This window comes from Bactrocera neohumeralis, unplaced genomic scaffold (assembly GCF_024586455.1).
Source record: "Bactrocera neohumeralis isolate Rockhampton unplaced genomic scaffold, APGP_CSIRO_Bneo_wtdbg2-racon-allhic-juicebox.fasta_v2 cluster09, whole genome shotgun sequence".
In the NCBI taxonomy this organism is placed as follows: Eukaryota; Metazoa; Arthropoda; class Insecta; order Diptera; family Tephritidae; genus Bactrocera; species Bactrocera neohumeralis.
The window spans coordinates 20,222,345-20,236,480 of record NW_026089622.1 but is presented as its reverse complement, the minus strand read 5'-3'; the positions used below and the strand labels follow the sequence as shown (position 1 = coordinate 20,236,480).

Here is a 14,136-nt window from a genome sequence, read left to right as displayed (position 1 = left end):
TTATTTCTCTGAAATGTAAGTTGAATCTTCAGATTCAACTACATACATATGTACATATAAAATTGTAAAATACATAAATAAGGAAATATTCATAAGCAAGCATTAAATTCCTTTAAAAATGAAATCAAATGCCACTGTTATGTTTATATAAGATATGCCGGGTCGTTGATGCTGAGGAATGTCAAGTCAGCACAACGGCTTCAGGTAAATTTAGCAAGTAAGATTTTTATAAAGAATATGTCAAGTCAGCACAACGGCTTCAGGTAAATTTAGGAAATAAGATTTTTGTAAAGAATAAAATTATTATTAATAAACTGGACGGCAAGCCGCTCAGTACGGTAAACCGGAGTTTTATTATTCAAACGAAAGATATGTAATTTCCGATAAATTACATATCATATCGTAATTCGCGCTTCTCTATATTTACGTACATACAAATGTATGTATGTGCGTATGACATTCTCACACAAATAATATATGCGTACGCATGTAAATCAAAAAATACAAACATTCTTCTGGAAAAACAACAATAGTGTCAAAAATCATCATACATACTTACAATATGGGTACACATGTAAATATGTGTCACAACCCCGCAAATATAAGTGTTAAAAAATATTAGAATAAAATAGACAACATAGTTTATTTGTCGAATTTCAAGTCTAGAAATTTTTCAAAGAAAATATTCAATATTCTTCTGTTTTTGTGTACAGTCAATCCTGGTTAAGTAGTATTCCGCTTAAATGAGAATCATCCCTCTTAACTGCCTATGTCTTGCTGCATCTCACGGTTTTTTTTTTGAAAAACATAGAAATTATTGTTTTAAGTACCACTCGATTAAGTATACGTATCCGCACTCGCTTATGTACCATATTATATTTTTATTTTTGACAAACCACAAAAATCTGTATCTTTGAAAGTGGCACATAACCGGGATTGACTGTATTTGTCAAGGAATGCGAAAAATATTTTGTAATTCTGAAATATTTTTACGCAGCTGCGTCGATATGTATGCAAGCTCATGCACAAACATACATATTTACGCTGGTTTGTTGGCGGAGCTGTACAGCGGCAAGGAAAGCGGTGACAATCGGCGGCCATTCGTTTATTTTTTTCGGCACAGCTCATTGGTTGTCCGTGACAACGGAGTTTTTGTATGAAACAATGGTTGTATATATTTACATACAAAGTTGTGTGTAGACAAAAGTACAAGCATTATGCGAATTATTGTTTCAAATTTGTTTACATGAACACAAAATTACATACATACATATGTACATATGTGAATATGTGAACTTTATGCGTACGGTTTTTTAAAATCTGTTTACATGCACACATATGTAATTATATGCATATGACTTTTAAGATTTTATCAAAACGGGATTTTATCAAAAAAATTTTTATCATTATGCGTATGGTTTTTAAAAATCTGTTTATATGTACATATAATTACAACCATATGCGAAACAGATTTAATGGAATTTATCATTAAATAGGTCAAATTGCGCATACATATGTACATAGATAAGTATATAAGTACATATGAGCTTTGTTATCAAATATATGGAGAATATGTATAAATGATATCCATAGTCGTTTGCGCATTGTAAACACGCGAATCTGTAAGCGTACATTTGTAAACATTGAAATTAGCATCACTTTTCTCATTTAACAATGAAAATGCTCAATTCTGCTATTTTCGACCCCTTCATGTTAAATATTGGTGAAATCCGCTAATAATATTTTTGTGGTAAAATCCACTAATAGAAAACTCAACCCCTCCAAAAAGAGGAACGTGATGACAATCGGCACGCTATGAACCTTCTCCATATTATACGTTCTCTGAGTGAGTTCTTATTAATAAAATGCAGCCCTGTTTTTAGATTTCTCGGTGGTGAGTTTACTTCTGAATGTATTTGCAGAGAACGTTTAATATAGAGAAGGTTCACCGCCTTGCCAAATTTACGATATTTCATTTTTTGGAGGGGTACTCTTTTCTATTAGTGGATTTCACCACTAAAGTAGGGGTACTCTTTTCTATAAGCGGATTTCACCAATATTTAACAGGAGGGTCGAAAATAGCAGAATTGAGCATTTTCAGTGATAAATGAGAAAAATGATGCTAATTTCAATGTTTAGAAATGTTCGCTTACAGATTCGCATATTTACAATGCGCAAACGACTATGGATATCATTTATAGATATTCTCCATATATGTATGTACATATTTGATAACAAAGCTCATATGTATATATACATATGTACATATATATATGTATGTGCAATTTGACATATTTCATGATAAATTCTATTAAATCTGTTGGAATTTATAATAAAGTCATATTTCCATTATTACCTAAATAAATATACATACATACATATACTTATATTGGGCATTAGAGGTTTTGATAACGTTTTAAAAACCAAGCCGACGCATATACTTAAGTATTCGCATATGGATGTAATTATGTGTACATATACTAAACAGATTTTTAAAAAACATACCCGTAATGATAACATTTTTTTTGATAAAATCCCGTTTTGATAAAATCTTAAAAGTCATATGCATATAATCATGTGTATATGTAAACAGATTTTAAAAACCGTACGCATAAACTTTACATATTCACATATGTATGTAATTTTGTGTTCATGTAAAAAAATTTGAAAGAATCATTCGCATAATGTTTGTAAATTTGTCTACACACAACTTTATGTGTAAATATATACATCCATTGTTTCATACATAAACTCCGTTGTCACGGACAACCAATGGCCGAACTTCACGTTTTGTCAAAAAGTCAATGCGTTGTTGGTAGAAAATCCGAGCTGTACCGAAAAAAATCAAACGATTGTCACCGCTTCCCTTGCCGCTGTACAGCTTCGCCAACAAACCAGCGTAAATATGTATGTTTGTGCGTGAGCTTGCATACATATCGACGCAGCTGCATAAAAATATTTCAGAATTACAAAATATTTTTTACATTCCTTGATAAATACAGTCAATCCCGGTTATGTGCCACATTCAAAGATACAGAATTTTGTGGTTTGTTAAAAATAAAAATATAATATGGTACATAAGCTTTCGCGGATACTTAAACGAGTCGAACTTAAAACAATAACTTCTATGTATTTCAAAAAACAAACCGTGAGATGCAGCAAGATATAATATAGGCAGTTAAGAGTGATGAGGGAGGGATTTGATATTCATTTAAGCGGAGTACTACTTAGCCGGGAATGACTGTACACATGAATCAGAGGAATATTGAATATTTTCTTTGAAACATTTCTTGAATTGAAAATCGACAAATAAACTATGTTGTCAATTTTATTATAACATATTTTAATACTTATTTTTACGGGGTTGTCACTTTTTCCTTCTCATACATTTCAGAAATATATTCAATTTATGATTTTTAGCTTTTGAAATCGTCGCGAAAAGACGCTTGTAGGCAAGGCATGCTCGGGGAGATGTAATGGCATCTGCTTTTATGAATGAATCGAATATGCTTTTTGAAAGTACGTTTGCGTTCATGAATGAAAATTTTGTTGTTGTGTAATTTACTACAAATTTTGACGTCGACAATTTGGCTGCCATATTGGTTTCTGATGCTTTTTCAAACGATTTTTGTTTTTGTAGAGCAATATTTGTAATTTTTGCGGGTGACATATCCACATGTGAACGCATGTGAGTATGTATGTTGTTATGCATTGTTTGTGTGGGAATGTCATACGCACATATCCACATGTGTACTCATAGTGTAAGTATGTATGTATGATGATTTTTGAGACTATTATTTTTTTCCAGAATGTTTGCATTTTTTGATTTACATGATTTACATGCGTACGCATATATTATTTGTATGAGAATATCATACGCACATATGTACATACATATGTGTGTACGTAAATATAGAGAAGCGCGCGTTTTTTATATTACTGTAAATGACAATATCTTGATTTGAAATTGATTTGTACTTGCATACATACATATCTCCAGGATAGGTGCGTATGAAAGTTTTAAATGATAACAGGTGTGATTTCATATATTATTATTGTGATATATTATGTTTTTAGGATATTACGATAATATTTCATATATACAGCATACATATGCATCCATATGAAATTATATTACATTATCAAAGATAAGGAATGTTTAAAAAGTAGCTCATTTGCCCATTAACTACAAATATTACCATGAAAATAGCATGATTTAATAATAATGTTATCAATTTTGCATGAATTCACAAAAATTCGCAAAATTATATTCATATCAATTGATATCTATGATTGCATGTAAACGTATAAAAATATAAGCCAAGAGGCCAACATGCGTCTGTAAAAGCAGTGTATATTTCTGAGCATAATTTTCATTGAATTCTCAGCTCTGTTCACTCATTTCTGTTAAAATTTCTCCTGCCGAGCAAAAAGTGGTGAAATCCACTAATAGGATTTTGTTAGCTCTTGACAGTTCACATGCTTGTCTGTAGTTGAACCTTCTCTATATTATACGTTCTCTGGTATTTGTTTACAATTGACAGACAGAAAACATAAAACGGTTTGCAACTTACTCATTCGTAAGTTTTTGCAATATTATTACCAATAATTTCAATTTAGTAATCCAATCTCAAGATATTTAGGCATTTGAAGCTCGATTTTTAATACATCGTTCTAATTCTCATCCGTATACTATTTACGATAAAACAGATAGAAAAGGTACAATATTTATTTCGTTATGTGTGAAATTGCACAAAAATATATAAACATAATTATTTTCAGATTATTTAATTTATTGGCATATGTTTTTCTCACGTACTCTTTATTCCAACGAAATGAAACGAATTTTATTAACATTAAAAATATTTTTGTCAATTTATTTTTGAATGTTTAAGTTTTGCATTTTCCAAACCGCCCCTTATAAGGCGTGTTACCGGCTTTTTTATAATAAAATAAGTATAATTAAAAATTTACATAAAAATTTAAATAAAAATTATATAAACAAAAACATTGCACAAAACAATTTAATAATTAAGAAAGATTCCTAAGCTCCCACTATAGATGCTAATTCTCGTTCCAATGGGAATTTATAAAAGCATTCATCTCCCGCACATCTACACACACAATATTTCATCATTTTTCTGTAAACACAAACTTATTAAAATCTTCGATATATTTCAAATATATTTATGCATCTTACCTTATCAATCTTGCTTTATTTCAGCAACAACACTAATATGGATTATAATATATGTATTCTATTCAAACTCAATTTCCAATTGATGTCAATTTGTATATGTCAAACGACAAATTACCACCCAGGATGGTATCCTATTGCATGCAAAAATGTAGAAATACTACTTGAAGTGTGTTTAAAAATTGCACAAAAGAACAACTGATTTAACATTAAACAACAAGTAATTTCCCAATAAAATTTAACAGATACGCAAAGTAATTTAATATAATCACTTAAATAACGTAAACACTTGCATTATTTAATATCTTTTAAGATGTTAGTCATCAAAATTTTAAATTTATATGTAGCTTCAATGCTAACGCAATACCCTGATTACTATGAAAGTAGCAATAAACGTGTTACACAACACTGTAATGTTTTCTAGAGTTGAGTATATGTACATATGTAAACAATGCAAAGGTTTATTACTGTATATACTGAGATTTCAACTCCGGGTTTGAAACCTTCTGTTAGCCGCCGCATCTTTTCATAGAATTTACCCCTGTCGGCCAGCTTGTCAAGCTCTTCATACTCACGCATTTCGGCCTCTTTCTTCTTCTGTCTGCAAATGCGTCTCGCTTCCCTCTTCAACTCTCGGTATCTATCCCATCCCGCATGTGTTTTGGTCGATCGTAACGTTGTGAAGTAGGCAGTCTGTTTTCTCTCCACTGCGGCACGGCACTCCTTGTCGTACCAGCTGTTCTCTTGCATTCTCCGAAAACCAATGGTTTCGGTTGTAGCGGTACGTAAGGAGATTGAAATGTCGTCCCTCAGTTCCCTTATACCGAGTTGATGACGAGTGTTCTCAGATAGCAGGAGTGCAAGTCGAGTAGAAAATCTTTCGACTGTCTGTTGTGATTGCAGTTGCTTGACGTCGAAACTCCATGTGTTTGTTGACGTGCGTTTTTTGCTGCTTTGATGCGTATTGTGGTTAGACGTTCATCCACCGGCGTCAATGACAGTACTCGGCGACGGAGTCTCTTTCCCACCACGAATCCCACACCAAATTTGCGATCCTTTATATGGTCACTGTAGTAAATGCCACAGGGAGCTACCCTTCACCTTCACTCTAACGAGGACATCAACCAGCGGGACAGCGGCTCCTTCCCAATTAAGGTACCGAACATTCCAGGTGCATTCCCTCAAATCGTAGTCCCTATTTCGTTTGCCATGGTCATCACAAGGGGGTCTCTCATCCGCGGTCTATTACTTTTCATTGGGGCGTTTGTTACGTGGCAGGTCCCAAACCCAGCGCACAACCCTGCGGAGGGGGTGTTTCGCCTTCTCACTTTAGCTCACCTTTAAAGGCTACCCAGACGATACTTGGTCAAAGACCGGAAGTCGTGCGTTGCTTGAGCCATATGTTAATGAACCGTTTCTAGTCACTGCCAAGTGAATGGCGAACAGAGAACTTTCCTCACTTGCGTGAACTTCTTCACATGACTTCATCTTCCAACTATTACTTACTATTATTTATACATTTTATTCTTATTTACTTAAAGTTAAAGCTAAAGCTGAAGTGTAAACATCAGCTAGTGATTGAATCCACAACAAAAGATGTGTTATTTACAATATTAGTTGTTTCAGCATATTTCGATAGAACTTTAAGCGTTCTGGTTTGTTTTCAATTTTTTTTATTATGCCTTCTTGTGAATGCCAGCGATATTGGTTTGATTATAATGGATTATTGCATTCAGAACGGAAAAAACATACAAAATTCTTAAATAACCAAAAATGTTAATTAAGATTTTTAATTTATGAGACTGTATAATGGCAAAATTCAAATATTCAATTTTATTTACAGTCATGGTAAAGTTGCTATTCAGAGGCTGTCGTTAACTCCCTCCTTCCTAAGATGAATCGTCTTCAATTAATTACTATTTTGAGTTAATTTATATATTTGATCTTAGAGAGCATTATATTTGACTTGTTATAATTGCTCATTTCCTATTGGTTTTGAAATTTTGCGAGATTTTTTTTTAATTCTTATATTGTGTAAATTATGAAAAGTATTTGCAAGATTAAAATTATTGAAAAAATGAACGAACTGTGATGTCCTTGTTCCCTTCTGCTAAACTATTTATATTATCTAATTATAACAGTTTATTAGTTGTTTTAATATATTCTAAAATTTCAAAATTTTTGATATGGTTATTTTTAAGATAATTCAAAATTTGTGTTTCAATATTTTCATATGTTTGATTTTTTATTACTGTATTATTTTCAAATGTTCCAATTAACTCATTACTGCCTGCCTATAGATCCCGCCGTACGATTTTTTCGAAAATTTATGGGGAAGATTATGTATGTAGATTATAGATATTGGTTTGTAACTTTCTGCATACCTGAGATATGCGATATAAAATATGGGATATAAAATACCCAATGGGCTAATAAGTGTTCTAAGTGCACCTAAAATTTAATATACTTGTATGTATGTGACAACCTGTTGATCGGCTATTCGTCATGTGTTGATCAAAATCAACTGTGTTACGAAGTACATAGATGCAAGTGAAACAGCAATTGTAAAATAGTGCGGATGTTGAAATTGTGAAATGTGTGTGTGTTTTTGGAAATGTCTCAACTTGGACCATGAAAATGGGCACTTATTATTGTCTTCACTTTTGTCTTCTCCATGCGCTATTTTTTGGGTTTCGGCTCGTCCGGTGCCTTCCAATCAGCACTCTGGCGTTTCGTTCCGGCATCATATTGGAAACACCATGTTTCGTGACCAGTCACAAAATTGTAAAGAAAGTTGTATAGACAGTTAGCCTACTGGACTGCAGATTATGAACCAGTCCTCAATCGTGGAAAGACGAAAAAGTCGGCTCGCCGGGTTATGACATCAGTCTTTTGGGATGCACGTGGTTAAATATTCATCGCCTTATTATTGAGCCAGTCATTAGCCATTTCACAGCGTATTTGGTTGCAATTCAATTCTGCCATTCTAAATATGTAGTAATTTTATTATTTTTGAGGAAGGATTAGTTTCAAATTACAAATATTGCACTGAAAATATTTCTGTATATATCAAATTATAATAGACCTTCTTATCAACACTAAATAAATAGTGTAACTACCTCGAATTTTCCGATAATAAAAATCGACAAACGTTGATGCACATAAGCAATATATATTTGTCTTCGTAATAGGAATTCATTTCTTAGATTACATCTATACTTTAATGATTCCGTCTCTTATTTGTTGCAGACAGCCAAGCCTCTGTAATAAGTTATATATCCCTCTACTTCTTTTATAATCCTTTGCTCTCATTTACAAAATTTTCCCATATCTCTCTGTCTCTGAACTTCATTGCGCAAAGAGACTCAGTTGCAGTTTCCTTGCCTAGTCTATAAGCTCATAATATTCTGTGGCTTCAAATTCAAATGTAGCACCGATTTTATATTATGAGATAGATTTATTTTAATAAAATTTTGCATACACACACATTTATATTGCGCTTTGTGGTACCGTAATTGTAATTCCTCATTTTCCTTTATGCTTTAATTGTTTTATACACACAAACAACAAACACAATTAGTCTTTGATTTGTTTAAGCAGGGGCGGATTCAGTTTAATATAATATCATGGTGGAAAAATAATTCTAATAACAAACCCTATTAAATTGAAAACACACATTTTATATATTGTATTGTGTATTGTATAATTTCTCAAAACAAAACGCGGCTCTCATCGTTTTGAGAATCTTTCGAGAACTTCTTTTGTAGTGACTTCAATGTCATGATTCGTGTGCAGGCCAATCAATCTATCTTGAAGCATGTTTGCCCTCAGTCACGTTTTATTGCGGCGAAGTGTCGAAAAAGAGCGTTCAGAGCTCGCATTTGTCACAGGAAGTGTGCAGAATATGCGAAGAAAACTATATGTAAATTATGGAGTATAGGTCTACATCGCTCTTCTTTTTTTCACTTTTGCCTTTGCCCCAGATAGCACTATCAGTGATCATATGAGCTTCAAACGTCGCACGACGTTGTCATTATCCAAGAGGCCTTTGAATCTATCTATTAAGCACTCAATAAGATCTTTCATTTCTTTGGTTTTCAAAGTACATCCTTTTTCTAAAAACTACAAACTCAGTTGAAATCCATCCAATACTTCTCTAGAAAAGCGCGTCTTCAAATCTTTGCCGATTGTATCCAAAAGCTTAATATCCAGCTCTCAAGAAATGTAAAAACTTCATTAAAAAAACGCTTAAGAAACGGTCAAGAAAATTCCCTGCGATAAATTTACTTATGCTAGTATGCAGTTCTAAAGAAATGTAGTAATAATTTTTAATACTTTTTTCAATAAAATGCGAATATGGCAAACCTGGTTTTGCGAAGAAACATCAAATCAACAATTGTTTCTGGAAGGAAATTCAAAGTAATCGTTAAATTCATCCCAAAATAGTTAAAACTACACTATTATGACCCAGCGGGATATGGTAGACATTGGTAAGCGAGCAAGGTAAACGATGTAGCATGATTGTATCGCTTACTCCGACCGATGAAAATTAACACGGCGATGTCCTACGAAAAGTAACAGATCACCCCTTTCGCTTACCATAGGGACGAAGAATTCTTCGATGCCAAAGTAAACGAAGAGTTCTTCGATGCCACAGTTAACGATTAATTCTTCGATGCCATAGTTAACGAAGAATTCTTCGATGCCAAAGTAAACGAAGAATTCTTCGATACCACAGTTAACGATGAATTCTTCGATGCCATAGTTAACGAAGAATTCTTCGATGCCATAGTTAACAAAGAATTCTTCGATGCCATAGTTAACAAAGAATTCTTCGATGCCATTGTTAACAAAGAATTCTTCTATGCCACAGTTAACGGAGAATTCTTCGATGCCACAGTTAACGAAGAATTCTTTTAAGCCATAGTTAACAAAGAATTCCACCATGCCACAGTTAAATTCGATACAATCGTTATAAAGGTTTTATTTTTTGCGAAATGCACTTAAAAATTGTTATAACAAAATGTGTTTAACTGAACTGAATTATTACAAATTGAAATAGTTTAAAAACGTTAAATACATATTATATATATATAGTATATATAAAATGATCAAAGGTTGAAAACAGCAGGTTTTAAAAAACGTTAAATATATATACAGGCGGGTAACTAGCGGAAAGAACCGGGATATTTTTTTTAAATATTTTTTACCCTTCACACCAAAGTAATTGTATTCCAGCAACAATTCAACTGCTATAATTTTATGCAGCGATTTTTCAATTGCATTGTGACCTAGCAGGTCTTGTATTATAGGCATCTGCAATAAAAAAATGTTGATTTTTGAATTAAAATGTGACACTGAAGTGTAGTATTTTTAAATAAACTTACATATTTTTCCTTGTTACCTTCCAATTCTTTGTCAAGTTCTTTTAATGCTTCATCAGTTTTTAATGGAAATTTATTAGTAGATTTGCGCCTGCAACTCATTGAATTTATGAGGGCATTATTTGCTGACTGCACGGTGGTTAATTTTCGCAACAGCTCATTTGTGGTGTCAACTTGTTTCGTCAATTTCTCTATATGTTGTTGCATTTCATCAATTTTTTTTCCAGACTGGCGATTCTGCATGGACAAGAATCTGAAAACATAAATTAAGCATATAACGTTGTGAAATATCTACTTTTCGTATTAAAAGAACTTACTTTCGTTTTTGTAATTTTCCGCAACCGATTTCACGCTAAAAGACTTCAGCCCGTGGTAACTCATCTTATAGGTCCTTGCTGTGAATAATCGGTAGAAATACAAATTGATTATTGTAAGGCAGACACATTAATTTGTATAAAATAAGTAGGACATCATAGATTTGCTCCGCTTCTTCGGTGTCAATGTCAGCTATGAAAACGCCCAAATCTATCATCGATTTCAATGGTTCCGTAAATAGATTGCAGCAGTTTTTCAAAACTTTTCCATGCATATAAACATCATCATCTTTCTTCGATAATCTTATAATTTGTATTGCCACTCCCGGTTTAACGTAGCAAAAATTATCCGGTAATTTATCGCTGATATTAAAGTCATTTCCATAAAATCGAATAACCTTCCCACATCTATTGACTTTTGGACCCACATATCTGTCTTTTGTAAACACGTTTTCGTATTGGTATCTGTTATTTATTTGTTGTAATGTTTCTCGGGGTCTTTTAACGAACCGCTTTAGGGTTTGCAAAAAATTTTCGAATGCATATGCTGAGAATGAATTCAGAAAACCGCACGATTTAACGGAATCCATCAAATGCAGCACTGAATGTACATTGTAACTTACTTTTTCTTCTCCATAAAATGTTGGGAAAAGGTGCACGAAGTAATTAAGCATTTGCTTTATTTCTTCTAAATTGTTTTCATAGGTTTTTTGTGACGAAAGCAATGCATATGCACAGTGCAACAAAGAAAAATGATAATAAATACTGTCAGATACAATGTCTTTCAAAGCAACCATTCCCGTGTAAAGTACAAACTGTCGGAACTCTATTGCTTTCCATCTTGCAATTTCATCTAAGCTTCGTGGTTTTCGAGCAAATTCATTGGGTATGTAAGGTATGTACGAAATCAAAGTTTTCGACAGCATATTTTTCTGTTGCTTTGTCAACTGATATCCTACATTCGGACCATTAATTAGACATTTTGTAATGTAAGTTATTGAATGGTTTATTTTTTTACCCACTTGTGTGCACTTGCTGCATCCTTGAAAAGAGTTGTGACCTACTGTTTGACAGATAAATGCTCTTGCTGGGGCATCGCAAATAAAGCATCGCACTTTCACTTTGATTCTTCTGCCATTGACTAACATTCCGTATTGCGTTAAAGTTTTTAGCTCATAAGCAAAATCGTGTAAATAGTTATTCACGTCTGCCGGTTTCTGTTTGCCTTCAAAAACACCAATCAACATCACCTTCGTATTTCTTTTTGGATGCAATTTTGCCAATATAGGCCACAAGCTTACATTTGAGCTTTTGTACAAAGGTAAGCCGTCAATACCGATATCGATTTCAAATTTATCAACGTCACTCAACGTTATCGCGATACTCCTTAGTTGCTTTTCTAGGCCTATGTGCAAATAATTTCCTGGCGCAACAGTTCTCAATCTGCGGGTCGCTTGCCGTAAAATTCCTTTCGAAGATGTTGGTACAGAAATATTCTCCGACTGCAATATTTTTAATAAATCATCGAAGCAGTTCCTTGTGACTTTATGACGCGCAGTCCACATTTTCAATTTTTCAATTAATTTGTCACAGTTCGTTTTTTGTGAACTTTCTTCTTTTTCAAAAAATTCGACTTCAGCATCAATATTGTCAAAGCTACAATTCACCGCATCCTCTTTAGAATCATCTTCAGCCATTTCGTAAAATTCACTACAATTCACCGCAACCTCTTCAGAATCATTTTCAGCCATTCCGTAAAATTCACTTTCTTCATTTTTAATAAGTCTTCTCATATGTCTTTTTGAGAACATTCTTTTATTTTTTATTCTAAGTTTAAACACAAAAAAATAAACAAAATTTTTAATTAAAATAGTAGCTCACCTGATCACGACCAACTTTTTGCTTGATGATTTGACGAAATAATGAAAAAAATTACTTATAAATTTTATTCCATCAATTTGTATTTGTCGTTTTTCATGTACTTACTTGATTTGTAAATATGAACACAGTAGAATTTAGCCGTATAGCTTACTTTTATGCATTACCTGGTATCGAAGAATTCTACATAGAATTTTCTTCGAAGTATTCTTCAAGAAAAATGTAAGCGAAGTTCCGCATAGCTTACTTTTATGCATTACCTGGTATCGAAGAATTCTACATAGAATTTTCTTCGAAGTATTCTTCAAGAAAAATGTAAGCGAAGTTCCGCATAGCTTACTTTTATGCATTACCTGGTATCGAAGAATTCTACATAGAATTTTCTTCGAAGTATTCTTCAAGAAAAATGTAAGCGAAGTTCCGCATAGCTTACTTTTATGCATTACCTGGTATCGAAGAATTCTACATAGAATTTTCTTCGAAGTATTATTCAAGAAAAATGTAAGCGAGGTTCCGCATAGCTTACTTTTATGCATTACCAGGTATCGAAGAATTCTACATCGAATTTTCTTCGAAGTATTCTTCAAAGAAAAATGTAAGCGGTGAACCATTATCCTGCTGGGTTCTGTCAAAATTACTTGAAGAAATAAGGTATTTTTTTTCTTGAGTAATTACTTGAGAGCTGGATACGGACCTTTTAAGTTTTTTTTAGAGGAATATGCACCGAAACCGTGCAGAAATTTGTCGCGTTTTGTTTGTCGGCCGCAGATTCCTGGTTTTTCTAATTCATCTTTCAGTTCTGCCGCCAGTTTTTTCGTGTCTGAATAAATGAATTGAAAATGGTTCTCAGTTTTTTGTCTTCGATTTCGGAAAGTTATAAGAAGCGTATCTATCATATTTGATGTCTTTGCCAGATCGATCGATCCTTTCTGAAGAATCGTGAATGAGTTAAAAATAGAATATCACATAGGCAAAAAATCCCAATTATAACTTTAAATTTGCACACGGCTGTGAAGAGTATCGTTGTTTTTCCCGCTGTTTTCTTTTCAGGTACTAATTTTTCTATTTTGGAAAACTTGGAGAATAAACCGCCGAGAATGTATCAATCGAACATATCACAGATGGAGCTGAATGCAGCATTTATTTCAAGTTTTCTATTAAGCCGTATCGCTTTAAATTTAGCACTTTCAATTACGGATCTGATTGGATTTTTTAACGATTTAATCTGCATACGTGTTATACGGCGGGTGGAGCGCACACAACCTCTATTTGCCATCATTCTTGATAACGCGTTATAGATCTTATTTGCTTTATTTTCTATGTTTGCCAAGTGCTGCTTGAATTTCAGTTTGGAGTCCAATAT

At 33.1% G+C, this 14,136-nt stretch overlaps 1 long non-coding RNA gene across 1 annotated transcript; it reads right to left on the bottom strand.

Moving 5' to 3' along the window:
- Positions 1 to 12,838: 12,838 nt before the first annotated feature.
- Positions 12,839 to 13,396, bottom strand: LOC126764302 (uncharacterized). The gene is made up of 2 exons (XR_007667909.1): positions 13,313 to 13,396; positions 12,839 to 13,219 (listed from the first exon to the last, which is right to left on the bottom strand). It is a non-coding gene; the product is annotated as an uncharacterized LOC126764302 (long non-coding RNA).
- Positions 13,397 to 14,136: the final 740 nt, after the last annotated feature.